At 44.6% G+C, this 27,979-nt stretch overlaps 1 long non-coding RNA gene and 1 pseudogene across 2 annotated transcripts in view; both read right to left on the minus strand.

Annotated features, from left to right (window-relative positions):
- Nucleotides 1-17,468, minus strand: part of LOC311112647 (Fc receptor-like protein 5) — a 193,788-nt pseudogene extending 176,320 nt beyond the window's left edge. Inside the window, exons 1-3 of the transcript in view lie at nucleotides 17,264-17,468; nucleotides 16,863-17,171; nucleotides 16,489-16,767 (exon numbers count right to left, since the gene is read on the minus strand). The product of the transcript in view is annotated as an Fc receptor-like protein 5 (transcript). The remainder of the gene's footprint in view (nucleotides 1-16,488; nucleotides 16,768-16,862; nucleotides 17,172-17,263) is intronic.
- On the minus strand, nucleotides 15,412-15,853 carry LOC311113072. Its single transcript, XR_014610956.1, has 3 exons — nucleotides 15,732-15,853; nucleotides 15,594-15,618; nucleotides 15,412-15,505 (listed from the first exon to the last, which is right to left on the minus strand). It is a non-coding gene; the product is annotated as an uncharacterized lncRNA (long non-coding RNA).
- Nucleotides 17,469-27,979: the final 10,511 nt, after the last annotated feature.

Here is a 27,979-nt window from a genome sequence, read left to right on the forward strand (position 1 = left end):
CACCAGAAATGCATCATACACTCCATGGGCAACAATCAATTATGTGTTATTTACCTTTCTTCTTTCATTATTAACATTTCTTCTTTCATTAATTATGAAAAAAAGAATGCAGTTTTCAGTGACGCAAACTTTAATATGTAGGACGTAATAACAGTTGTTCTTGTCCCACAGACAAGTTGTTTGGTCACACTTTATTTGGATAGTTCCATATATAGTGCATTCGGAATGTATTCAGACCTCATGACTTTTTTCACATTTTGTTACGTTACAGCCTTATTCAAAAATTGGTTCAATTGTTATTTTTCCCTTATCAATCTACACACAATACCCCATAATGACAAAGCAAAAACAGGTTTTTAGAAATGTGTACAAATTAATTAAAATATAAAAACTGAAATATCACATTTACATAAGTATTCAGACCCTTTACTCAGTACTTTGTTGAAGCACCTTTGGCAGCGATTACAGCCTCAAATCGTCTTAGGTATGATGGTACAAGCTTGGCACACCTGTATTTGGGGAGTTTCTCCATTCTTCTCTGCAGATCCTCAGGTTGGATGGAGAGCGTCACTGCACAGCTATATTCAGGTCTCTCCAGAGATGTTCGATCGGGTTCAAGTCTGGGCTCTGGCTGGGCCACTCAAGGACATTCAGAGACTTGTCCCAAAGCCACTCCTGCGTTGTCTTGGCTGTGTGCTTAGGGTTGTTGTCCTGTTGGAAGGTGAACCGTCGCCCCAGTCTGAGGTCCTGAGCGCTCTGGAGCAGGTTTTCATCAATGACCTCTTTGTACTTTGCGGCGTTCATCTTTCCTTCGATCCTGACTAATCTCCCAGTCCTTGCCGCTGAAGAAAAACAACATAGCATGATGCTGACACCACCATGCTTCACTATAGGGATGGTGCCAGGTTTCTTCCAGATGTGACGCTTGGCATTCAGGCCAAAACGTTCAATCTTGGTTTCATCAGACCAGAGAATCTTGTTTCTCATGGTCTGAGAGTCCTTTAGGTTCCTTTTGGCAAACTCCAAGCGGGCTGTCTTGTGCCTTTTACTGAGGAGTGGCTTCCATCTGGCCACTCTACCATAAAGGCCTTATTGGTAGAATGCTGCAGAGATGGTTGTCCTTATGGAAGTTTCGCCCATCTCCACAGAATAACTCTGGAGCTCTGTCAGAGTGACCATCGGGTTCTCAGTCACCTCACTGACCAAGGCCCTTCTCCCCTGATTGCTCAGTTTGGCCGGGCGGCCAGCTCTAGGAAGAGTCTTGATGGTTCCAAACTTCTTCCATTTAAGAATGATCGAGGCCGCTGTGTTCTTGGGGACCTTCATTGCTGCAGACATTTTTTGGTAACATTCCACAGATCTGTGCCTCGACACAATCCTGTCTCGGAGCTCTACCGACAATTCCTTCGACCTCATGGCTTGGTTTTTGCTCTGACATGCACTGTCAACTGTGGGACCTTATATAGAGACAGGTGTGTGCCTTTCCAAATACTGTCAAATCAATTGAATTTACCGCAGGTGGACTCCAATCAAGTTGTAAATACATCTCATGGATTATCAATGGAAAAAGGATGCACCTGAATATAATTTCGATTCTCATAGCATAGGTTCTGAATACTTAGGGTTGTTGTCCTGTTGGAAGGTGAACCGTCGCCCCAGTCTGAGGTCCTGTAAGGTATCTGTTTTTTCATTTTTTATACATTTGCAAAAATTTCTAAAAACCTGTTTTCGCATTGTTATAACGGGAAATGTATGTAGATTGATGAGAATTTGTATTTATTGATTCCATTTTAGAATAGGGGTGTAACCTAAGAGAATGTGTAAAAAGGGAGGTGGTCTGAATACTTTCCGAATGCACTGTAGATGATCTACAGATGGTCATACTATCAACAAACTATCTGTTGAAAAACAACTGCTTGCTAAGTTTAAGTTAAGGTTAGGTTTAGAATAATGGTTAGGGTAAAGGTTAAGGTTAGGATAAGGGTTAAAGTTAGAGTTAGGGCTAGGGTTAGGGTTAGTAGATAGTTAGTGGAAATGTTGTTGACAGTTATTGAACATCTAAAAACCATCTACGAACGACCTACTTGGGACTATCCAAATAAAGTGATAGCGAATTATTTTTGTAAGGGACGCCTTAAAAACGTTGGATACAATCCAGTATCACCTTAAATTTAATGAATGACATGCATCTAGAACATGATCGTAAGATCTCCTGCTTTCCAGAGGCACTGCAAAAGCTATTGATCCAACCACACCATCACAGACGGAATGTGTTTCATAAAAAAATGCATTATCAAAACACCATATATGTTTGTCTGAATATAGTCAGAGGTGTTATCACACAGTAATAAAGTAAATGTTTTGATATATCAAACCAATCACTGACAAGGCACTTCCCAATCAACACACACCATGTACAAACCAACAAGGAAGTTAACCGTTTAACAGTTTTCCTAACTTTATTATGCAAGCAAGTACATGTAATAGATACAAAACATGAACAGGAGAAAGTGAAGAATCCATACAATACTAACCATAGTGGAGGATAGAGAGTAGGAGTATTCCCTGTTTGGAGAAGCAGGAGAGGGGACCACCAGACATCTCTGTTAGGTGCTGTGTGTCTGTTTCCTCTGGCTGTACGTCCTCCCTATCTCTCTGTGACTGACTGGTAGCTAGCTAGACTCACCAAAACACACAGAGAAGAGAGAGAGAGTAGAGAAGGGAGAGAAGAGACTTATTTTGATGAGAGCTGCTGTTCTAAAAAAGACTGCCTGTATGTTAGTTGAAAAGGAAGTCACAATCTATAGTCGTTCTCTGAAAATACCCCTTTACTCAGCTTGAGAGTTAGACAATGAGGAGTGCGTGTTTGGGGTCTGTTACTGCGGTGATCAGGCTGATGGTATCAGAATAGTGTGTGTGTGTGTATTTTCATGTAGGCATCGTATGCCTGCAGAAGGGTTTGCATGAGTTATCCTGCATGCTCATTGTTCAGTTTGACTGAGGTGTATTTTTTGTGAGGAAGTGGGTCCTAGTTTACTGACAAAGGCCCCCTTCTACGTTTCATGTAACATATTGTGTCACTTCCTGTCTGGTGGTCTCCGTGACACACACACACACACACACTCACTCACTCACTCACTCACTCACTCACTCACTCACTCACTCACTGACTGACTGACTGACTCACTGACTGACTGACTGACTGACTGACTGACTGACTGACTGACTGACTGACTGACTGGCTGACCACATAGATATTAACACAGACACAGAACCCCCCTAACTGGAACAGGGATGCCTTTAGTAATTAAGACCTTGTCTGTAGGATGGTGAGAATATGAACAAGACCTGGTCAGGTAGTTACACGTGGAATGTAGCACAGTAATGGAATAGGGTTGTGGGTTCGATTCCCTGGGGGGACCAATACGAAAAAGTATGGAAATCTATGCTTACTTGAACGACCTCTTTGCAATCGCTTTTCAGTTTTAAAAACACACAAGACATTTGTGTGTGTTGGATATAGAACTACAGTAGGTTAATGTTAAAGTATAGTGAGAGGCCCTTGCTTTCTTAGATGAGGGGGCGGTTATAAAATGTTTCACATCACTATTTTTATCAGAGAAAGGACGTCACGTGTCTCAAGTTCTTGATATGTATTTCTGTTAGTATTTCCTGATGTTGCAACTAAACCATAACTGATCAACCTAAAGTACTAGTTTGGAGAGTTCTCTTTTGACATTTCTCTTCTCTTCTCTTCTCTTCTCTTCTCTTCTCTTCTCTTCTCTTCTCTTCTCTTCTCTTCTCTTCTCTTCTCTTCTCTTCTATAATAGTCTATAACATTCTATTCTGTTTTATTACCAGGGGTTTTCCAATCAAATGCCAGACATTCAATTATAGAGTTTTGTTATCAGTAATGATGTTGAAACTCTGAAATGTTGCCACCCCAGCACTTTTCCTGGTTTGTTAAAGAGGAAGTGATACACAGTACCAGTACTGACCAGCTCCTCAGAACTGCTGCAGAGAGGATATGACATTAGAAAACGGTCATTTTCAAGGACCCTTCCCTAAAAAGTCATTATGAAAATCTCAATGAGTCTTCAGCTGATGGGATACAGCAGTTGAACTAAGCTCATGAGGCATTTATAAGTTATATTCTTCAAGATTCAATGGGTATATATCATTATAGAGATTAATTGGTACTTTTGTACACTTTTTAGCCAGTAGTTGTGAAAGTATCGCTCACAAGCAAAAAGTGGTCCTTGAAAATTGCATACTACTTCATATATGTGCAGATTGCGCTCTCTCTCTCACTCTGCTGTGGGTGCATGATGTGTCTCTTGCTAGCTGTCACTCACATGGCGAGGTGCTGAAGCTCATTGGTTGAACTCAAATTGCTAGGGGGCTGGCCCACTTGGGGGAAATGTAGGGAAAATGGCGCAACACAGCTTCCAGAAAAACAGTCGCTGTCAAAATAGGGACTTCCTGGGTAATTAAGGTAAGACAGTAATTCTGCTCATACTACATAATACACTACTGTACATATACACAAAAGTATGTGGACATCCCTTCAAATTAGTGGATTCTGCTATTTCAGCCACACCCGTTGCTGACAGGTGTATAAAATTGAGCGCACAGCCATACAATCTCCACAGAAAACATTGAAAGTAGATTGGCCATACTGAAGAGATGAGTGACTTTCAACATGTCACTGTCAACGATGCCACCTTTCCAACAAGTCAGGGAAATCTTAACGCTACAGCGTACAATGACATTCTTGATGATTCTGTGCTTCCAACTTTGTGGCAAAAGTTTGGAGAATGCCCTTTCCTGTTTCAGCATGACAATGCCCCCCCGCACAAAGCGAGGTCTATACAGAAATGGTTTGTCGAAATTGGTGTGGAAGAATTTAAAAATAGATATTTAACCAGGCAAGTCAGAAAAGAACAAATTCTTATTTACAATGACAGCCTACCCCGGCCAACACTGAGCCAATTGTGTGCCACCCTATGGGACTCCCAATCACGGCCGGATTGTGATACAGCCTGGAATTGAACCAGGGTCTGTAGTGACGCCTCTAGCACTGGGTTGCAGTGCCTCAGACCGCTGCACTGCTGGCCTGCACAGAGGACTGACATCAACCCCCTCGAACACCTTTGGGATGAATTGGAACACCTACTGCGAGTCAGACCTAATCAACAAACATTAGTGTCCGACCTCACTAATGCTCTTGTGGCTGAATGGAAACAAGTCTCTGCATCAATGCTTCAACATCTAGTGGAAAGCCTTGCCAGAAGAGTGGAGGCTCTTATAGCAGCAAAGGGGGGACCAACTCCATATTAATGTCACGATCGTTATAAGATGAAACGGACCAAGGCGCAGCGTGATAGGCGTACATACTTTATTAAGTACACTCACGAACAAAAACAACAAACGATACGTGAAGTCCTAGGTTAAATAACACAAACCTTTCGGAACAAGATCCCACAATAAACTAGTGCACACAGGCTGCCTAAGTATGGACACCAATCAGAGACAATGAGCTACAGCTGTCTCTGATTGGGAACCACCCTGGCCAACATAGATATAAACGATCTAGAAAACAAACATAGAAAACTCCACACCCTGGCTCAACATTTAAGAGTCCCCAGAGCCAGGGAGTGACAGTACCCCCCCCCCAAAGGCGCGGACTGCGACCGCGCCAACCAAACACAACAGGGGAGGGGCCGGGTGGGCATTCCGCCTCGGAGGCGGATCCGGCTCCAGGCGTGACCACCACTCTCTTTCTACCCCCCCCCGTAGCGCCCCTGGTCTGGTCTGGCCCCGCTGGCCGGAGCTGGACTGGACACCGGTGGAACAGGCACGGGCCGTGCCAGACTGACGACGTGCACCACTGGCTTGGTGCGGGGAGCAGGAACGGGCCAGACCGGGCTGACGTCGCGCACCACTGGCTTGGTGCGGGGAGCAGGAACGGGCCGGACCGGGCTGACGACGCGCACCACTTGCTTGGTGCGGGGAGCAAGAACAGGCCGGACCGGGCTGACGACGCGCACCACTGGCTTGGTGCGGGGAGCAGGAACGGGCCGGACCGGGCTGACGACGCGCACCACTGGCTTGGTGCGGGGAGCAGGAACAGGCCGGACCGTGCTGGCGACGCGCACCACAGGCTTGGTGCGGGGAGCAGGAACAGGCCGGACCGTGCTGGCGACGCGCACCACAGGCTTGGTGCGGGGAACAGGAACAGGCCGGACCGGGCTGGCGACGCGCAACACAGGCTTGGTGCGGGGGACAGGAACAGGCCGGACCGGGCTGGCGATGCGCACCACAGGCTTGGTGCGGGGAGCAGGAACAGGCCGGACCGTGCTGGCGACGCGCACCACAGGCTTGGTGCGGGGAACAGGAACAGGCCGGACCGGGCTGGCGACGCGCACCACAGGCTTGGTGCGGGGGACAGGAACAGGTCGGACCGGGCTGGCGATGCGCACCACAGGCTTGGTGCGGGGGACAGGAACAGGCCGGACTGGGCTGGCGACGCGCACCACAGGCTTGGTGCGAGGGCCAGGAACAGGCCGGACCGGACTGGCGACGCGCACCACAGGCTTGGTGCGAGGGCCAGGAAGAGGCCGGACCGGGCTGGCGACGCGCACCACTTGCTTGGTGCGGGGAGCAAGAACAGGCCGGACCGGGCTGACGACGCGCACCACTGGCTTGGTGCGGGGAGCAGGAACGGGCCGGACCGGGCTGACGACGCGCACCACTGGCTTGGTGCGGGGAGCAGGAACAGGCCGGACCGTGCTGGCGACGCGCACCACAGGCTTGGTGCGGGGAGCAGGAACAGGCCGGACCGTGCTGGCGACGCGCACCACAGGCTTGGTGCGGGGAACAGGAACAGGCCGGACCGGGCTGGCGACGCGCAACACAGGCTTGGTGCGGGGGACAGGAACAGGCCGGACCGGGCTGGCGATGCGCACCACAGGCTTGGTGCGGGGAGCAGGAACAGGCCGGACCGTGCTGGCGACGCGCACCACAGGCTTGGTGCGGGGAACAGGAACAGGCCGGACCGGGCTGGCGACGCGCACCACAGGCTTGGTGCGGGGGACAGGAACAGGTCGGACCGGGCTGGCGATGCGCACCACAGGCTTGGTGCGGGGGACAGGAACAGGCCGGACTGGGCTGGCGACGCGCACCACAGGCTTGGTGCGAGGGCCAGGAACAGGCCGGACCGGACTGGCGACGCGCACCACAGGCTTGGTGCGAGGGCCAGGAAGAGGCCGGACCGGGCTGGCGACGCGCACCACTGGCTTGGTGCAGGGAGCAGGAACAGGCCGGACCGGGCTGACGACACGCACCATAGGCTTGGTGCGGGGGACAGGAACAGGCCGGACCGGGCTGGCGACGCGCACCACAGTCTTGGTGCGGGGGACAGGAACAGGCCGGACCGGGCTGGCGACGCGCACCACAGGCTTGGTGTGAGGGACAGGAACAGGCCGGACCGGGCTGGTGACGCGCACCACAGGCTTGGTGCGAGGGACAGGAACAGGCCGGGCTGGACTGTGGAGACGGACTGGAGGTCTGGAGCGAAGAGCTGACACAACCCTTCCTGGCTGAATGCCTATTTCCACACACTCTGTGTGAGGCATCAGCACAGGACGTACAGGGCTGTGCACTTGTACTGGCACTACAGCACGTGGCACTGGCGCAGGATATCCGGGACCGAGGAGGGGTATTGGAGGCCACGAGCGTTGAGCCGGCACACTCCGTCCTGGCTGCATGCCCACCTTAGTACGACACGTGCGTGGTGCTAGCACAGGACGTACAGGACTGTGGCGGAACACTCGCGGCACAGTACGTAGCTCCGAATAACTCGGAACCTGCCCAGTCTCACGCTGCCTAGCCTGAGTACGGGGAGTTGGCTCTGCTCTACCTCTAGGCTCCGCCAACCACCCTTCCAGCCCCCCAAACCTGGTGGCCTCCTCTCCTAGATCGCCGATGCGCCCTGTAGCTGCCTCCAGCAGCCCCGTCGTCCACGCCGTGTGCCCCCCCAAAATGTTTTATTGGGGTTGCCTCTCGCCTGTCCGATGTCGGCACGGTTGGCGCCGTTTCTCCTCTCTTGCCAGGGCATTAACTTTTGACCATGGCCCTCTGCCCACGAACATGTCCTCCCAAGACCACCATTCGCCCACCTGGGACATCGCCAACTTCTCCAATTTGGCATGCTGCTTGGTCCTCTCTTGGTGGGATCTTCTGTCACGATCGTTATGAGATGAAGCGAACCAAGGCGCAGCGTGATAGGCGTACATACTTTATTAAGTACACTCACGAACAAAAACAACAAACGATACGTGAAGTCCTAGGTTAAATAACACAAACCTTTCGGAACAAGATCCCACCATAAACTAGTGCACACAGGCTGCCTAAGTATTGTCCCCAATCAGAGACAACGAGCTACAGCTGTCTCTGATTGGGAACCACCCTGGCCAACATAGATATAAACGATCTAGAAAACAAACATAGAAAACTAAACATAACAAGTCCACACACTGGCTCAACATTTAAGAGTCCCCAGAGCCAGGGCGTGACAATTAATGCCCATGATTTTGGAATTTGATGTTCAACTAGCAGGTTTCCACATACTTTTGGTCATGTAGTGTACTTTGTAGTTTCCACAGTTCCGGAGAATGTCTTTAATTTTAAAGTCCCAAAATGGATGTACCGATCACAGATTTAACTCACACATTGACGAGCCCAATAACTTTATTAGGCTGAAGGGAGGGCTGGTCAAAGCAGGTTGTATGAAAGAGTTGACAATGATGACATTTTACATTACATTTACGTCATTTAGCAGACGCTCTTATCCAGAGTGACTTACAAATTGGTGCATTCACCTTATAGCCAGTGGAATAACCACTTTACAATATGTTATTTTTTCTAAGTTTTTTTTCTTTCTTTCTTTGGGGTGGGGTAAGGGGGGGTAGAAGGATTACTTTATCCTATCCCAGGTATTCCTTAAAGAGGTGGTGTTTCAAGTGTCTCCGGAAGGTGGTGAGTGACTCTGCTGTCCTGGCGTCGTGAGGGAGCTTGTTCCACCATTGGGGTGCCAGAGCAGCGAACAGTTTTGACAGGGCTGAGCGGGAACTGTGCTTCCGCAGAGGTAGGGGGGCCAGCAGGCCAGAGGTGGATGAACGCAATGTCCTCGTTTGGGTGTAGGGACTGATCAGAGCCTGAAGGTACGGAGGTGCTGTTCCCCTTACAGCCCCGTAGGCAAGCACCATGGTCTTGTAGCAGATGCTAGCTTCAACTGGAAGCCAGTGGAGTGTGCGGAGGAGCGGGGTGACGTGAGAGAACTTGGGAAGGTTGAACACCAGACGGGCTGCGGCATTCTGGATGAGTTGTAGGGGTTTAATGGCACAGGCAGGGGGCCCAGCCAACAGCGAGTTGCAGTAATCCAGACGTGAGATGACAAGTGCCTGGATTAGAACCTGTGCCGCTTCCTGTGTAAGGCAGGGTCGTACTCTCCGAATGTTGTAGAGCATGAACCTACAGGATCGGGTCACCGCCTTGATGTTAACGGAGAACGACAGGGTGTTGTCCAGGGTCACGCCAAGGCTCTTCGCACTCTGGGAGGAGGACCCAACGGAGTTGTCAACCGTGATGGCGAGATCATGGAACGGGCAGTCTTTCCCCGGGAGGAAGAGCAGCTCCGTCTTGCCGAGGTTCAGCTTGAGGTGGTGATCCGTCATCCACACTGATATGTCTGCCAGACATGCAGAGATGCGATTCGCCACCTGGTTATCAGAAGGGGGAAAGGAGAAGATTAGTTGTGTGTCGTCTGCATAGCAATGATAGGAGAGGCCATGTGAGGATATGACAGAGCCAAGTGACTTGGTGTATAGCGAGAATAGGAGAGGCCTAGAAGGAGAGGGCCTAGAACTGAGCCCTGGGGGACACCAGTGGTGAGAGCACGTGGTGCGGAGACAGATTCTCGCCACGCCACTTGGTAGGAGCGACCGGTCAGGTAGGACGCAATCCAAGAGTGAGCCGCGCCGGAGATGCCCAACTCGGAAAGGGTGGAGAGGAGGATATGATGGTTCACAGTATCAAAGGCTGCAGACAGGTCTAGAAGGACAAGAGCAGAGGAGAGAGAGTTAGCTTTAGCAGTGCAGAGAGACTCCGTGACACAGAGAAGAGAAGTCTCAGTTGAATGACCAGTCTTGAAACCTGACTGGTTTGGATCAAGAAGATCATTCTGAGAGAGATAGCAAGAGAGTTGGCTAAAGACGGCACGCTCAAGAGTTTTGGAGAGAAAAGAAAGAAGGGATACTGGTCTTTAGTTGTTGACATCAGAGGGATCGAGTGTTGGTTTTTTGAGAAGGGGTGCAACTCTCGCCCTCTTGAAGACGGAAGGGACATAGCCAGCGGTCAAGGATGAGTTGATGAGCGAGGTGAGGTAAGGGAGAAGGTCACCGGAGATGGTCTGGAGAAGAGAGGAGGGGATAGGGTCAAGCGGGCAGGTTGTTGGGCGGCCGGCCGTCACAAGTCGCAAGATTTCATCTGGAGAGAGAGGGGAGAAAGAAGTCAAAGCATAGGGTAGGGCAGTGTGAGCAGGACCAGCAGTGTCATTTGACTTAGCAAACGAGGATTGGATGTCGTCAACCTTCTTTTCAAAATGGTTGACGAAGTCATCCACAGAGAGGGAGGAGGGGGTGGGGGGGTGGGGGAGGGGGATTCAGCAGGGAGCGGAAGGTGGCAAAGAGCTTCCTAGGGTTAGAGGCAGATGCTTGGAAGTTAGAGTGGTAGAAAGTGGCTTTAGCAGCAGAAACAGATGAAGAAAATGTAGAGAGGTGGGAGTGAAGTGATGCCAGGTCCGCAGGGAGTCTAGTTTTCCTCCATTTCCGCTCGGCTGCCCGGAGCCCTGTTCTGTGAGCTCGCAATGAGTCGTCAAGACACGGAGCAGGAGGGGAGGACCGAGCCGGCCGGGAGGATAGGGGACATAGAGAGTCAAAGGATGCAGAAAGGGAGGAGAGGAGGGTTGAGGAGGCAGAATCAGGAGATTGGAGGGAGAAGAATTGAGCAGAGGGTAGAGATGATAGGATGGAAGAGGAGAGAGTATCGGGAGAGAGAGAGCGAAGGTTGCGACGTCGCATTATCATCTGAGTAGGGGCAGAGTGAGTAGTGTTGGAGGAGAGCGAGAGAGAAAATGATACAAAGTAGTGGTCGGAGACATGGAGGGGAGTTGCAGTGAGATTAGTAGAAGAACAGCATCTAGTAAAGATGAGGTCAAGCGTATTGCCTGCCTTGTGAGTAGGGGGGGACGGTGAGAGGGTGAGGTCAAAAGAGGAGAGGAGTGGAAAGAAGGAGGCAGAGAGAAATGAGTCAAAGGTAGACGTAGGGAGGTTGAAGTCACCCAGAACTGTGAGGGGTGAGCCATCCTCAGGAAAGGAACTTATCAAGGCGTCAAGCTCATTGATGAACTCTCCAAGAGAACCTGGAGGGCGATAAATGACAAGGATGTTAAGCTTGAATGGGCTAGTGACTGTGACAGCATGGAATTCAAATGAGGAGATAGACAGATGGGTCAGGGGAAAAAGAGAGAATGTCCACTTGGGAGAGATGAGGATTCCTGTGCCACCACCCCGCTGACCAGATGCTCTTTGGGTATGCGAGAACACATGGTCAGACGAGGAGAGAGCAGTAGGAGTAGCAGTGTTTTCAGTGGTAATCATAGGCTGAGATGAACTCTGCCTTGTTGGCCAACGAAGAAACCCGTCCTCCCATGGCACGAACACACAGAGAGAGTCAAGCTAACGTTAACTAGTCACCCATGTCCCAAATTCCCTTGAACGACTCTAGCTACCAGTATGTAAAAACAAAACACAAATGTAGGTTATAACTTACCCCTAGCAGCTACTGTTAGCTAGCCAAGTGCAAAGCTAGCCACTGAATTGACTCAGCCAGTTCACGTCTGTTCGCTAGGTCGTTCCAGCTATTGTTTAGTAGCTATCCAGGTAGCAACAAGCTAGCTACATTTCGAGCACAGTAGCTATTTACTACCTAACGTTAACGCTTCAGACAATGTGGTTAGAAAAACAGTTGAATGGTAGGCATTATTGTATGTAATTATTGTAGGCAGCTAGCTGGCGTAATTACAGGTACTCTCAGGCGTGAAACAACTATCCACAGTTGCTAATAGTTACCAGTAGCTACCCACCAGCTAGTCCAGGTAGTGGGTTAGCTAGCTTCGTGCTTCACCGGGCTCAGCCGATTACAATACTTACCTACAATAATTACATACCACAACCCACGATAACTACCTACAATACCTAACTACAATCTAAATACATAGTTTAAGCTTTACCCGACAAAGCTTAAACTATGTATATAAGCAATATAAGCCAAGCTTACCTCCCGCCAGAGTGACACAACCTCACCCGACGATGAAGATAGTAGTGAAGGAAAGTGAAGTGACAACATCCATTTACTGTAAGAAAGCACTAATGCCATCTCGTGGATAAAAAACAAAAGTTTATTAAAAAAGCACAATGCATAGATATTCATAAAGTACAGTTGAATAGAAAATACATGTATAATACTGATAATATTCTGTAAAATTCATAAAGAAATATGTTAATCTATCATCGAATGACAGAAATAATGAATCAAAGATAATACATTTCAGACATTGACAACATAAACCATTTTTAAAAAATTGCCATGATGGTGCCGCTATGGAAGCCATGGATGATCGATCCCATACATTTTTTGTACATTTAATCCTATTTAGTTGTTTTTAAGGATCCAATGCAGCCATTTTTATCTCAATATCAAATCATTTCTGGGTAACAATTAAGTATCTTCCTGTGATTGTTTTCAAATAAAAATGTTGCCCCCCAAAAAAATTGTTCTAAGCAAAGTGCAATTTGTCAAGCAACAATTTAGCTAGGAATGTCTGGGAGTGGTCTGAGTGGAAAGGGGAAAACAGAATATTTTTTCTGTTTGATCATCTATAAGAAATTCAGCTTTAAGCTGCCATTTATGCAAAACAAATCAACTAAACTAGGACAACAGGTAGCAAAGTGTTTAGGAGCAACCAAAAGGTTGCTGGTTCGAATCCTTGAACCGATTAAATGAAAAATCGGACTGTGCCTTTGAGCAAGGCACTTAACCCTAATTGCTCCTATAAATCACTCTGGATTAGAGCGTCTGCTAAATTACTAAAATGTCAAAACAAAAAAACGAACGAAAAAAATATAATAATACAATTCAAAACACAATACAAAGCAGATACAATTGATGCAGATAAGATCCATCATCAGTACACCATATCATTGTTTAAAAAGCTGTTACAGTAATACACAATTAAACAATAATGTGTTTTTATAAAAAAACTAGATAAAAATCCTTCATGTACAATGAGTTATTGTGTGTGTGTTCTCGTGTGTGTGTGTGTGTTTGTGTGTGTGTGTGTGTTTTTATGTGCATAATCCATGTTCAGAGTTTCTCCTGCTCCTCCTCTGATGGTGTGTCCCTCCATCTCCCTCAAGGACCTGTAACATATCACCACACAAAGTTATCTATCACTCCATCTCCCTCAAGGACCTGTAACATATCACCACACAAAGTGATTTATCCCTCCATCTCCCTCAGGGACCTGTAACATATCACCACACAAAGTTACTTATCCCTCCATCTCCCTCAAGGACCTGTAACATATCACCACATGAAGTTATTTATCCCTCCATCTCCCTCAGGGACCTGCAACATATCACCACACAAAGTTATGTATCCCTCCATCTCCTTCAAGGACCTGTAACAGGTCACCACACAACGCTTCTTAGAGGTATAATTTAAACAGGTACAGTATACTTTGATAACAGTGCATTAGTTCCATAAGTATAATGCAGTTGTAGCATCTTAATTTGATCACCCTGTTGTTGCAGGAAATTTCTTGCACAGCAGGAAATGCAAATGTGTAGCGTATTCAAGGTTCAAAAGAGGCTTCTAAAGTTTTTAATTTCCACTTTAGAATTTCAGACTGGATTTTCCCTAACTACAAATGTATGAAGCCCTACAAACATTTCCATGCATTATAATACACACAATAATTCACATTTCCTTTTTCTGCAGTATTCTGGTGTAGCGAGAATATAAATAAAATAGTGAAATTTAGAGTTTCCAATAGGCCGGCCTGAATGTTTTGACAATATTTATGAGATAATTTGCTATGGGAGTGCAAATCCAAACGTATGTTAACATCAACACTATAATCCATAGTTCATCACACTGATGATAAAAAGGTAACGTGATCATAAACATTTTCTCACCAGTTTCTTAGGTCATACTTAGATATAGTTTCATACCCTTTCAATAGATTGTTGATATAGTCTTACCGGGGGCTGTGTATGGCTTCACTACAGAATAGACAGGTTCTGCCTCAGGTGGGGTTACTGTTTCTATAGGGGGTGAGGATAAAACATCAGCATTATGTTACAGTTATACAGTATAATATACAATTATACAATACAGAGTTAGAGGTGTGAGGTTATGATGATCCCTTACATAGAGAATACAGCTTTTAATATGGGTCAAAGAGGAGTGAGGTTCTGATAGGGGGAATATGGAGGGAGGGATGTCTAGTCTTACCTCTCTTCTTCTTGGCTTTGACATTCTTTTGGAGGTCAACCTCAGCATAGGTCACATCAACAGGTCCAGCTGTTGCTGACAATGGACATTTACAGTCAACAAATGAAGGAATTAGCTAAATACATTATTCTACTCCTTAGTCCCAAACTCTGAAATTGTGAATTAAGGTTTTAATGACTGCCAACCTGTAGAATGGTTCTTACCTGTGGCTTTCCCTGTCTTCACCTCAGAGTAGACAGGATTTTCTTTTGGATAATCTCTCTTTACTTAGGAGGAGGAAGAAGTACAGAGAATTTATTAATATATTTATATATATGTACACATTTTAACTCATCTTAGATACACTGCTACATTTGTTTCTCAATATATGTCAAAGTTGAGTCACCTTTCTTTTTCTTGTCCAACTTGTTCAGTTGAATCTGGGCGTAAGTCACATGACTTGGTCCAGCAGCAGAAGCACCAGCAGCATCTGAGACATAATACACAAACACCTCCACTTAGTCAAACTCTACATGTCAAATTAAATGAAGAGATGCAGGGCACTACACATTCATACGGAAAACATTACATTACACTACCATTATCATTGTTGTCTGAGGGATTGATCGTATCGTAGATCGAAAAAGAGAGAAATCTTAGTTTGGTTATTCCTCAGCTTGCCTATGAACATAGAGTATGATAACATGTTGTAAACTAAGTGGATGTTGATGAGTCAGTGTATGAGGTTACAGAGAGAGGAGAGTGGTAGAGGTCTGGGCTGAGAGACTGACCATGCTGCTGATGTGTATACCCAGTATCAGGAGCCTGGCCCTGGGTAGATCCTTGGTCCTGTTGGGGGTCCTGGTTGGTGCTCTGGGGCTGAGGGGGCCTACAGGGAGAGAGATACTCAGCATAGGAAGCACAGAGAAGATGTTATACTGTACGTATCAATATAGTTGAGAGACAGGTGTACTCACCAGAATATTCTGTTGAAGTAGGAACCTGTAATGACAAACACATTGTGTTATGTACTGAACTTTCTTCTCCTATTTCGGAATAATACATGATAAGTAATAATACATTTTCCATTAAATGAGAAATAGTAAAAGTCTCACCTTTGCTGTTTTGATATCTCCACAGCAGGACCAGGAGAATGACCAGTAGAACACCAGCAACAACCAGACCCACAACCACTCCTACTAGGACTGATGTAGAGGATCCAGGAGCTACGACTGGAGAGACTGGAGAGAGAACAACACAGACTCTGATAGAGGTTATATAGGTTTAGAGTATAGAGCATGAAAAGAAAGTAGGCTGGCCCATATTTTGACAATTTATTTGAGAGATCATATTTTCTAGGGGAGTGCAAATCCAAAACTATATTAACATCAACACTTAAATCACATGTTTTTCACACAGATAATAAAAAGGTAACTAACTTGTGATCATAAATGTTTTCTCACCTCTCACTGTCACCCAGCTCTCTGGTGATTCCCCTTGACCAGATTTACACTTATAGAATCCTTCATCTGACTTGGATACTGTAGGGATGGTCATCTCTCCTGTGGTCTCATTCTTGATGAGTACTCCATCTTTGTAGAAATCAGCTTTGAAGTTTGAGCTGACTTTCCGGTATTTACAGCTCAGAGTCAGAGAGTCTCCTTCAGTCACGGGATGGACAGGGCTCTCCAGGATCACATCACCATCTGTGTAACATAATATATAAATAATACTGTAAATCTGGAGTCATCCCTCACAATACATCAACATCTTATGAGCTTGTATTTATGAGATGCAATCATTCAGTTAGAGAATTGAACATCCTATCATATATATGTAGAAATGTTAGTGAGGGTTGTACAATAGATGTACCATTTACTGTGATGTTGACAGCATTACTGTACTCTCCTGATCCAGACTCACACCAGAACACTCCACTGGACCATGTGAATGTGTAGCTGATGGTACATGTGGACCCTGTTATTGATCCCCAGTTAGAGCCACACCCTGACTTCACTCCTCTCTCTCTGTAGCTCATCAGTCTCCATCCAGAAGAGTTCCCCTTCTCCTCACAGCTCAATGAGAGAGATATTGATGTAAAGTGTTGTGATGTGTTTGGACTTATTCTGAGAGACACTGAAGGCTGCAGATCTGAAACAAAGAGAGACAGAGTCAAACCTATAGTTATATACACACATGAGGGTAACTTAAATATGATTCAATACAATTTCAATGCAGTTAGTTACCTCCTGACCAGAGAAACTGAGGTTCACTGTAGAGTGTGTCATAGACTGGGTCTCCTCTCCCAGCTCTACACACATATCCTCCTGTGGGAGTAGGACCAGCAGGGATCAGAGTGTAGGAGTCTTCAGTAGTCCCATTGCCTGCTTCTGGTAGACGCTGAAAAGAGTAGGACTGCTCTTTTAAATTTGGAACAGTCCTGTACCAGGAGAACCTCCAGCCTGTAGACGTCGTGTCAACTTCACAGCTCAGAGTTACTGAGTCTCCAGGGTTCAGCCACTGTGGAGAGATACTCAGGACAGCCTTGGGTTGATCTGTGATCAGGCAGAGGACAGGTTTGAAACTTTCAGTCTTATCAATGATTCTTGTTATCCATGGAGATGTTTACATGATTAGATAGACTCACCAGACACAGTCAGTTGTACAGCATCACTGGTCTTGGAGAACTTGTTTCCCTTTACACCCTTACAGGTATATGAACCACTTTTAGACACGTAGACAGGACTGATTCTGTACTCAGACTTTGTGTTAAAGGGGATCACTAACTGACTATTCTTATACCATCTGTAGTCCCAGTCAGTGTCTCCTCCTCCCTGTATGTCACATCTCATAGTGACAGTCTCTCTAATGAATATCTGTGTCCAGTTGGGTTGGAGGGTCAGAACAGCAACAGGTCTCTCTGCACAGACACAACACAGACAACTAACTGAATATACAGTTATGAATGTATTTATTTATTTTCTACTCATGACTATAACTTCAAGTTAGCTACAAGTGTTATGATACAGTAAGCAGACAAAATATTTTACCCTAGTTTACTTTATATCCATATTGAATATCAGCCATTTATCATAAAACTGTTTTAGACTCACCAGTAACATGTATCTGGACTGGGTCACTGTACAGGGTATAGTAGACTGGGTCTCCTCTCCCAGCTCTGCACCAGTACTGTCCTCCATCAGAGACACTGACCCAGCTGAGTGTGTAGGAGTATCCAGAGGTTGAGGTTACTGGTGTAGAGTCTGGTCTGTGTCTGTACCAGTAAAACTTCCATCCATAAGACTCTACTGTACAGGTCAGTGTCACACTGTCTCCCGTGAATACATTCGCTTGGTCTAAACTCAGTGTAGCCGTCGGACGACTATCTGTTGGAATCAAGAAATATGTGTGATGCATCTGGAAAACATGGATCTGATCTGCTGCATGATATGTCCTCTTGATGGGTAAAGGTTCAAAACTCAGTGAGGCAGAATAGTCTACAGGCACACAGAAAATGTCTACATGATTGACTCAACAACAACAGTGTCTATCTATCTGTATGACAAGAGACAGAACAGAACAAAGTAATGTACCTTTAACAGTGAGAGTGACAGGATCACTTGGTAGTGAAGATGTGGGTCTAGACACTCTGTTCCCTTCACACCAGTAGAGACCCTGGTCAGACTCAGCAACTCTACTGATGATGAGGGTGTCTCCTGTTATAGTGTGTCTGCCAGACTGGGATACTACATTACCATTCCTGTCTTTGTACCACTGATAGCTCCAGCTACTGTCAGACCCTACTGAACACGTCAGAGTAACTGTCTCTCCAGTGTATGCAGGGTTTGGCTTCACAGTCAGTGTAGCTTTGGGAAGAGCTGAGGAAACAGAGCACAAAACATCTTAATACATGCCTGGTAATTCAGCTGTTTCTGTAACGTTGTGATTCAAGTCTATTTTACATATGGTATGTTGACTCCATTCAGTTAGAATTGACAGTGTATACAGCATATTTATATTAAGTGTGTATACAGTGTATACATTTATGGTAACCCTCAGTGGCTCTGAATTTAGAAAGTCTAGATTGAAGACAAACAGTGAACTCACCAGTGATGATGATGGGGAGAGCTGAGCTGAGATGTGACTTCTGGGGCCGACCGCTCCTTGTCCCAAAACACTTGTACTGACCAGCCTGGTCAGGGAGAGAGATGGAGTTTTTTCTGGTCTGAATGGGAAGTTGGTTGTCTCTGAACCAGCTGTACGTCCAGTCTGTATAGTCTGATATGTCACACTGCAGAGTGACTGTCTCTCCAGGGTAGAGGAGACCCTGAGGAGTGACTATCTTCACTGAGGCCGTGGGTAGAGCTGTGGAAACAGTTATATGAAGACAAATGCAGTCAGAGCACCAATCTTTTCAAAGTATGATCTGACTTCAGTAAGTAGTACGGTAACTATTATTTTAGACATATACACAATATATACAAAAGTATGTGGACATCCCTTCAAATGAGTAGATTTGGCTATTTCAGCCAAACCCGTTGCTGACAGGTGTGTAAAATCGAGCACACAGCAATAGAATCTCCATAGACAAATATTGGCAGTTGAATGGCCAAACAGTTACATATAACTGTGCCCCTGCACATTGACTCTGTACCGGTACCCCCTGTATATAGCCTCCCTACTGTTCTTCTTTTTTTTTTTTTACCATTCAGGGTGATAGTGACAGGATCACTGATGATTGATGATATGGATCTGGACCAGATCTCTCCCTGACACCAGTAGAGACCCTGGTCAGACTCAGCAACACTACTGATGGTGAGGGTGTCTCCTGTTATAGTGTGTCTGACAGACTGGGATACTACATTATAATTCCTGTCTTTGTACCACTGATAGCTCCAGCTACTGTCAGACCCTACTGAACACGTCAGAGTAACTGTCTCTCCAGGGTGTGCAGGGTTTGGCTTCACAGTCAGTGTAGCTTTGGGAAGAGCTGTGAAAACATAGCACAAAACATCTTAATACATGGCTGGTAATTCAGCTGTTTCTGTAACGTTGTGATTAAAGTCTATTTTACATATGGTATGTTGACTCCATTCAGTTAGAATTGACAGTGTATACAGCATATTTATATTAAGTGTGTATACAGTGTATACATTTATGGTAACCCTCAGTGGCTCTGAATTTAGAAAGTCTAGATTGAAGACAAACAGTGAGCTCACCAGTGATGATGATGGGGAGAGCTGAGCTGAGATATGACTTCTGGGGCCGACCGCTCCTTGTCCCAACACACTTGTACTGACCAGCCTGGTGTGGGAGTGAGATGGTGTTTCTGTTCTGAAGGGGAAGCTCTTTGTTGTCTCTGAACCAGCGGTACGTCCAGTCTGTGTAGTCTGATATGTCACACTGCAGAGTGACTGTCTCTCCAGTGTAGAGGAGACCCTGAGGAGTGACTATCTTCACTGAGGCCGTGGGCAGAGCTGTGGAAACACAGTTAAATATGAAGACAAATGCAGAGTGGCTAATATTGCGTTGATTTGATCACATTCCACACAGTAGAGCGCAACGTTGAGTACCAATATTACCTTACTTTAGTAGGTAATATGGTAACTTTTATTTTGGATTTACATACACACCGGCAATGTCCCCTCTAAACTGCGCGTACGCGGGACCGGGGAACTTCCGTGGGCACAAAAAATACAAACGCGAGCAGAGAAGAACGAGATTGATTTTCCCATTTAGTTAACACTATCAACGTTGCACTCTACTGTGTGGATTGTGATCAAATCAACGCAATATTAACCACTTTCAATGTAACATACCGAAACAAAACAAACTATGCAAGACTTAGTATTATTGGGGATTTATTATTCTCCTAAACTGATGGGATGACTAACTTAGAAATAATGCATTCTTGACTGGGCTAATGTAGGCTGTGACACCTGGCAAGGCTGTGATTGATGTGAAGAGAAGATAAGGATTGTGTCTTCAAATACAAGACTAAAATGGTTTATTGTGATCTATGAGTCTTCCTTTGACATGGGAATGATGTCTAAGAGAGCTGGCTCTTCTCACTATGACAGGTTGTTATGATAATCTTGTGCCTGGATTAAGTGTGTAACAAATGGCGCCGAAGAGATGAGACCAACCCCCTGCATCAACGGATTGGCTGAGATAGTTTAAACCACGCTCAAGTCTTTACTCTAATTGGCCAGCAGAGAAGTGGGAAACTTCCTCTGTCTAGTATTTGGGTATTGTTTCTGGAGCAATGTGTTAGTTGTCTGGAATGTCCTGCGAGGCATATCAGAGACCCCGTATATACGAAACATCATATTTACCATTGAAGGTTTTTGCATTAATTAAAATAACTAGTATACCTTAGAAGTCGTGTTGACCTCTTTTGTTCCTGATACCAGATTTGAATTGACGCGACATTGACAATTGGTGACCCCGACGCGGTCTGGTAGAAGGGACTTCGCTGGGTAAATGTCCGGCCCATTTGGTCAACTCTTTAATCGAACCGTGTGTTTCACAAACTGCCCGGGCTTCTAAAAAGGTAAGCAGATACCTGTTGTTAAATAACCAAAGATCTGCAAATTGGCTTTATCCTAATTAATTTTGTGAAACACCTGTCTGATGTAAGTGAACTAAATTATGAAACTATTATGAGTAGATAAGCACAATATTGTGACATGCAAGCCTTTGGTAGATGTGATGTTTAAACCTTGGTACCGTAGAGTATTGTTTCACCGGCACGTACCAGAAGCCTAGGTACGGATAGGATCGGGAAATAGTACTGAAGTCTCCAGGCTAGGATCACCAGGGGTGAGAACTGGATGACACAGGGAATTATTGGCTAAGGGCGTTGGCTACTGACACATATCCAGAAGAGATATGGCTAGGATCAGAGGAGCGCCAAAAATTTTAGTTGAGTATTGTTTCTCTGACACATATCCAGGAGAGATATGGCTAGGTTCTGAGAAAATACTGAAGTCCCCAGGCTAGGATCACCAGGGGTGAGAACTGGAGATACAGGGAATTATTGGCTAAGGGCAGAGGAGCGCCAAAATTTTAGTTGAGTATTGTTTCTGAGACACATATCCAGAAGAGATATGGCTAGGTTCTGAGGAAAATACTGAAGTCTCTGGACCACAAATGGTGGAACCGTGAGATACAGGGATTAATTGATTAAAGTGTAACGTTGTGGCACATATCCACTGAAGATATGGCTAGGATCACAATGGCCACTTAAATTTTAGATAGTGTTACGCTACTGACACGTATCAAAAGGCTAGATACGGATAGAGTCAGGGGGACACTGGGTGTTGTTGTATGCATGAGTGCGCGAATGATCACAGACGAAATAAAATAGTGAATAGGGGTTATTAAAAAATAATAAACCTGTATATTAAGACGTCTGTGGCTGTCCAAACGGTATAATTTGGGAATAACTGTTGGATTTGTGGTTGCTTAAACCATATAACCCGTTAAAAACAATTGGGAACATAAAGCTAAAGTGATGAATTGTGTGACTGAACTAGAACGTTTGAATTGATATATTGAAATATAACGTTTGGTGTTTGAAATAGCATAATACTGCTTTTGAATAGTTGTGTCGAAACAATTTGGTTTATTATTTGATTTAACGTTTGATGTTTGACCGTGCAAAATACTGGTTAAACAATTAGACCGAAATAATTCGGTTTATAAACGTGCACCAACTTTAACTAATTAGGTGGGAATTATTTGATTTAAATAAATGGACTGGAGTACTTTGAGTAACGGCGGAATATTGGAGGCGCGCTGGGACGAGAAGCAGCTCCTCACAGCTCCTCAAAAGGTAGAGTTGCGAGGGGAGGGGCTGGAGAGAGCGAAAGTGTGGCTTTTGGAGCCATGAAAAGACTGGGAGATGGCTGGGAACGCATGTGGGTATCTGACGAGAGAGTGTTCTGAACTTGCTCACCGAGCGTAGACGTGCGTTGGGTGAGAAAGTAGAGAATTTTTACATGTGCGTTTTTGGTAATTTGGCAGACGCTCTTGTCTAGAGCGATTTATGGGAACAATTGGGGTTGAGTGCCTTGCTCGAGGGCACATCGGCAGATTTTTCGCCTGGTCGGCTCGGGGATTGGAACCGGCGACCTCTCGGTTGTTGGCGCGGCGCTATTGGTCACTAAACTGTCGGCCGCCCCATATGAGTTTAAGATTGTGGCGTTGTTGGATAATATGATGGTGGAATAAACTGACCATAAGTAATGTTGTTTTAGACGTAATGTATAATATAGTACAAAGCAAATAGAGGGTTAAATCGAACTAATTATCATGGTAGAGCTAACATAGTACAGTGAGGGAACTTCATTTTGTGTCAGAGGGTAAGATGCGATCATTAATGGTACTATTAGTGGAAATATATTTATCATTTCAAGGCATGGAGTAACAATCTGCATTTATGAGTGTAAATTCCACGGCTGATGTGTTGATTGAATGGGTACGAGGAGTATTTGGTTTGGTAATGTTGAATGGACTATTTGTAGCGAGCGTGTTTAGGGGGTAAATAGAAAAACTAAATTATACAATAGGGAATCAAAGAGAGAGAGAGTTTTTTGCTGAGGTGAAAGCTACTGCGATTTTCATTTGGTGACGTCACTTGCTCTATGAACTGGAAGTAGTTACAATGAGAGCATCGCAGATGGTGTGAAGTGACTGGCGTTGTCCCTGGTTCGAACACAGGTAGGGACAGTAGACAAAGCTTTCGCAGTGGGGCTATATACCTAAATTACTATGTGGATTGAGAAATGTGAAAGATTGCATTAGATAGCTTAAATAGAACTATTCTAGAAAAGTCTATGAAAATATGTAATAAGGTTACCATGCGCTCTCCCCGAAGGAGCAAGGGGAGGGTGAGAGACAGTATAGTTCAGATGATAAGAATGTCATTAAGCGTATGCTGACCAACGATAGCAAGTATTTGTTTTATTAATTAGGGCATAATCAGAGAGAACAGTTAAATACATTGAATAGCGAACTGAAATGGGTTAGCGGGGAAATACAAGATAGATGGACCATTTTGAAACGATAATTTATTTTGGTTAGGATGAAAGTATGCATTGGCTGTTGTGCTGGGGAATAGCGCCAGCCTGTGGTGGGTTATGGATTTGTTACATAAACTTATATTTTGGACTGGGGTGATAGAATAGGCTACAATTGTAGCATAATCAGAAAAAAGACACAATTTAATGTGAAATAGTTATTACAATTGTTGTTGATAGTTGTTACGGTTATTATCATTGATACAGTAATGATATAAGGATAGTAGAGGAAGGCAGGGGATTTAATCTCATTTAGGGAAGTTATATTAGAAAGAAAATACCATTAAATGAGGGAACATTTGATGTAACCGTGATTGTATTGGATAAAAACTCAAATATGACATTTACAGGGAGGACAGGAACAATAGAAAGGAAGACAGGTTTTCCTAGGGGGTTGAATAAATAATTGATAAATGGATCATTTCAGAGGAGATCACATGTAGCAGAGTTAGGGTAATCAATTCAATAATCATTGTATACTCGAGGAATTTTGAGTGGTTTAATGGATTAGTTAGGAGGAATTAGAATGATACAAACAATTATTGATGGGTTAAGACTGGGAATATCTATCATGTTTTGTGTGTACTACCATCTTTAGATTATAACTAGGAGTAAGAGATTAGCTCATCTCAGTTAGGCGGTATTTAAGTCATAAAAGTGAGCTATCAAATTGAGTGAGGCCTGGCTATTTGTCATTGTTGTTTTTTTCAAATTGGGTTAAAATGGGTTCACAGCGACAGAGGCTGTACAGAGAACGGTGGAGCCCCCATGTTGTCCTAGTGAAAGAACATTCAGAGGAATGGTTATCACTAGGTAATATGGATAAAACAGGGGGAAAACATTACTGACTGGCAGAATACACCAATTGGGGATCAGTATGGCCACTCCACTGGGAGATATAGAATAAAGTTAAATTGGAGAGCAAAAACCCAGCCCAGTGTCCATCTGGAGATAAGTTTTAACGGATGACAGGAAGAGATTTTCTTAACTCAGGAACAGGAGGCTGAGTTAGAAGCAATTCCGTTCAAATTATGGTCACAAGGACAACAGATGTAGGACTAATTAAGGGGGTAGCTCCAGTACAAGTGATTCCTCGATTCGATAATAGACCATACCAAAAATGATATACTATGAAACCAGAAGCAATAAAAGGGATAACACCTACATTTGAGCATTTACTTAAGGGAGGGGTGATAATTCCTGGAGATGTGGTACAATGCAACTCTCCATTATTTCCTGTTAGAAAGGAGGCACCTAGCGCCGACTGGAGGATGGTCATGGACTTGCAGGGGGTTAATAGAAATATCATTGCTGAAATACATTGCTGAACCAATTGAAACCAGAGAACTCCTATTTTACAGTGATAGATTTAGCTAATGCTTTCTTTAGCATCCAAGTTCATCCGGATAGTTAGGGGTGGTTTGGCTTTACTTTTCAGGGAAGGAAATGGACTTAGGCTAGGATGCCTCAAGGCTACTCGGAAAGTCTTACAATCTTAGCCCAGGCTATAACTAAAAATTTGGGAAAGTTTGAACATAGGGAAGGATGCAAATGTTAGTTTATATAGATGATATTCTATTGGCTAATCCCACTCAGGAGGGATGTAAGAGGGATACAATCCAATTGTTAACCTTCCTGGAAGAACAGGGACACAAAGTGAGCAGAAAGAAACTAAAACTTTGGTAGATCGAGGTCATTTACCTAGGACACACTATAACACAGGAGGGGAGAATGTTAAACTCATCCAGGAAAACTGCTATATTTGGAGCGCCAAAACCGTTAAAACAAAAAACAAATGATGAGCTTATTGGTAATGATAAAGTGCTGTAAAGTTTGCGTACTCCATTATGTACTGCATACGGGTAAATTAAGTGATCTTATCTATGGGAAGGCAATGGTAGCCCATGGTAAAGTAATTTGGAACTCTGAGGAGGCATACATACATCAGGGATGTTATCCAAATGGTAGAGAGTAACGAGGGATATGACATTGGTAGTGATTTAAAGATGATTAGGTTTTCTGGTGGGCTATTAGATATAACTGGGTTAATCATGAACATAGAGATTTTATTCTTTGTTGCTAGACAGAAGACTTAGGTGACTTAAGAAATAGACTTGTCATGTCCAACAATTAGTCTTCAGGTCAAGCCCGGGGGAGCCTGGGTAGAACAGAGTTTGAACTAAACATGAGTGTTTTTACAAGATAAGAGATTGATTGATTGGATTACTAAATGATTCTGAACTGGATGAAAGTTGAATTTAGCTGCCATAAAAGACAAAGGAAGTGTGAGGAGTAATAAAGGAGCAAAAGATAATCTAAAAAATGAAAGGCATGGCAATAGGATGATAAATTACATAAGAAATGGTTTAGAAAGGTGGTAATATTGACACATGGGCATATCATGTGTCAAAAAGGGGGAGTGATAGGATTAAATAATATTGATAGAATTAAATAAAAATACTTAAAAAGAAAAAACAACAATAGAAATTGAGAGCTGAGCATGTATGTGTGAAGATAGTTTATTAACCACACCCGTATGTCAGAGGTTTTGTGCCCCACAGGTGAACTAAAGGAGAAGGTGACCCACTCTATCACACCAGGAGACTGGGTGTGGATCCAGTCCCTAAAAGAAGAAAAACTGGAAGCAGGCCTGTTGGGAAGGGCCCTATCAAGTCCTATTAGATCAATCTGGGTGCATGTCACACACTGCAAAAAGGTAAACCCAGTTACACCTGATGAACAAACACAGAGTTAGGAGAAAGATCCGATCACCATTAGGGCTCGGGGGTTGGCTCCTTAACGAAGATTCCCTTACCCTGTCTGATCATCCCTGTGTGAGTTTGGTAGAAGGTGAAGTAATGGGTTGGCGTCTGACATGTTCTCAGGGCAAGGGTGGGGATTCACAGGTTTCCTGACGGTAGGTAGCTGTCTGATTGTGGGGGCCATATTCCTAACACACTCAAACCCTTCTGATCAGCCAAAAGTAGTAGTTAACCTAAAACAAGTTGATAAAATAATACCTGAGCACAGTCTATGAAGGCATAGGAGACAGCTAGACGTAGGGAAAGGGGAAGATTAGGGACTTTAGGGGAGGACATCACTGTATGTGTGTCGCCGTGTACATCCTGGGACTATGTAGTTGCTCATATCGAGAGCGTGGGGGATATGTAAATCTCCATACACAGTTTGGGGACAGGTGTAGTGTTGTGAGGGTAGGGAATTACCGGAAATGGCAGTGCGACCCATAGAAGGGTAGGTACTGTCTGAAAGTCTGAAGTACGCAAAAACAGGTTTATCCCCATGCAAACCACCTGGGAATGTGGTGAAAGAGTCTTGTAGTAACTTGAACTATCAGTATCCCCGATAACAAAGTCATTCCGACCTAGGTTGCCTACGTTTGAAGTCTCAGGGGATTCTAATCGTTTTTCTAGGACTAGTAAGATAGGATACATAGTAGGGCATCTTAGCTCTGCTCCTACACAGAGAATATCACAACTGAAAGAAAACATGACTAATATTTCCTTTTTGTTGCAGACAGAGGATTGTAGGACCCAAAACCAGGCCTGTGCTGACATCTGATGGTTGTGTGGTGATAACTGATTGTGAACTCAACTACATATGTAAACAATCAAATGTGTCAGAGACTGGTGAGTTGTCAAATAGAAAGTAGGACCTCCTCCTGGGATCCTTTGATGAAAGGATCCTTTGATGGGATAGGAGTAACTCGAGAGGTTACAGAAAAATTCAAAGCTAGGAATCAGATCGCAGCTGAGTTTGAATTAAGTATTTTTTGGTGGTCAACAATTAATAAAAACGTAGATTGGATAAATTATATTTACTATAACCAGCAAAGATTTATAAACCACACTTGTGATGCAATAAAGGGATTAGATGAGCAGACAGCGGCAACTATCTTAATGACAAAGCAGAATAGAATAGCGTTAGATATGCTTTTGGCTGAGAGGGGCGGAGTTTGTGTTCTGTTTGGATCTATGTGCTGTATTTTCATCCTCAAACAATATAGCACCGGACGGGTCAGTGACAAAAGAGCTTCAGGGGAGTAACTCCACTGACGAACAAACTGGCTGAGAGATCTGGTATTGATAGCTCCATAAACGGTTGGTTTGATAACATATTTGATAAATGGAAAACTATTGTTGTAACTATTCTGGGTGAAGTTATAGCTTCTATGGGTATACTTGTTCTTTGTGGATGTTGTCTTATTTCCTGTGTCTGAGGTTTGGTGAGAAAGGAGATGGAGAAGGTGATTTCCCACAGAT

Source organism: Coregonus lavaretus, assembly GCF_964263955.1.
Source record: "Coregonus lavaretus genome assembly, chromosome: 39".
Lineage (NCBI taxonomy): Eukaryota > Metazoa > Chordata > Actinopteri > Salmoniformes > Salmonidae > Coregonus > Coregonus lavaretus.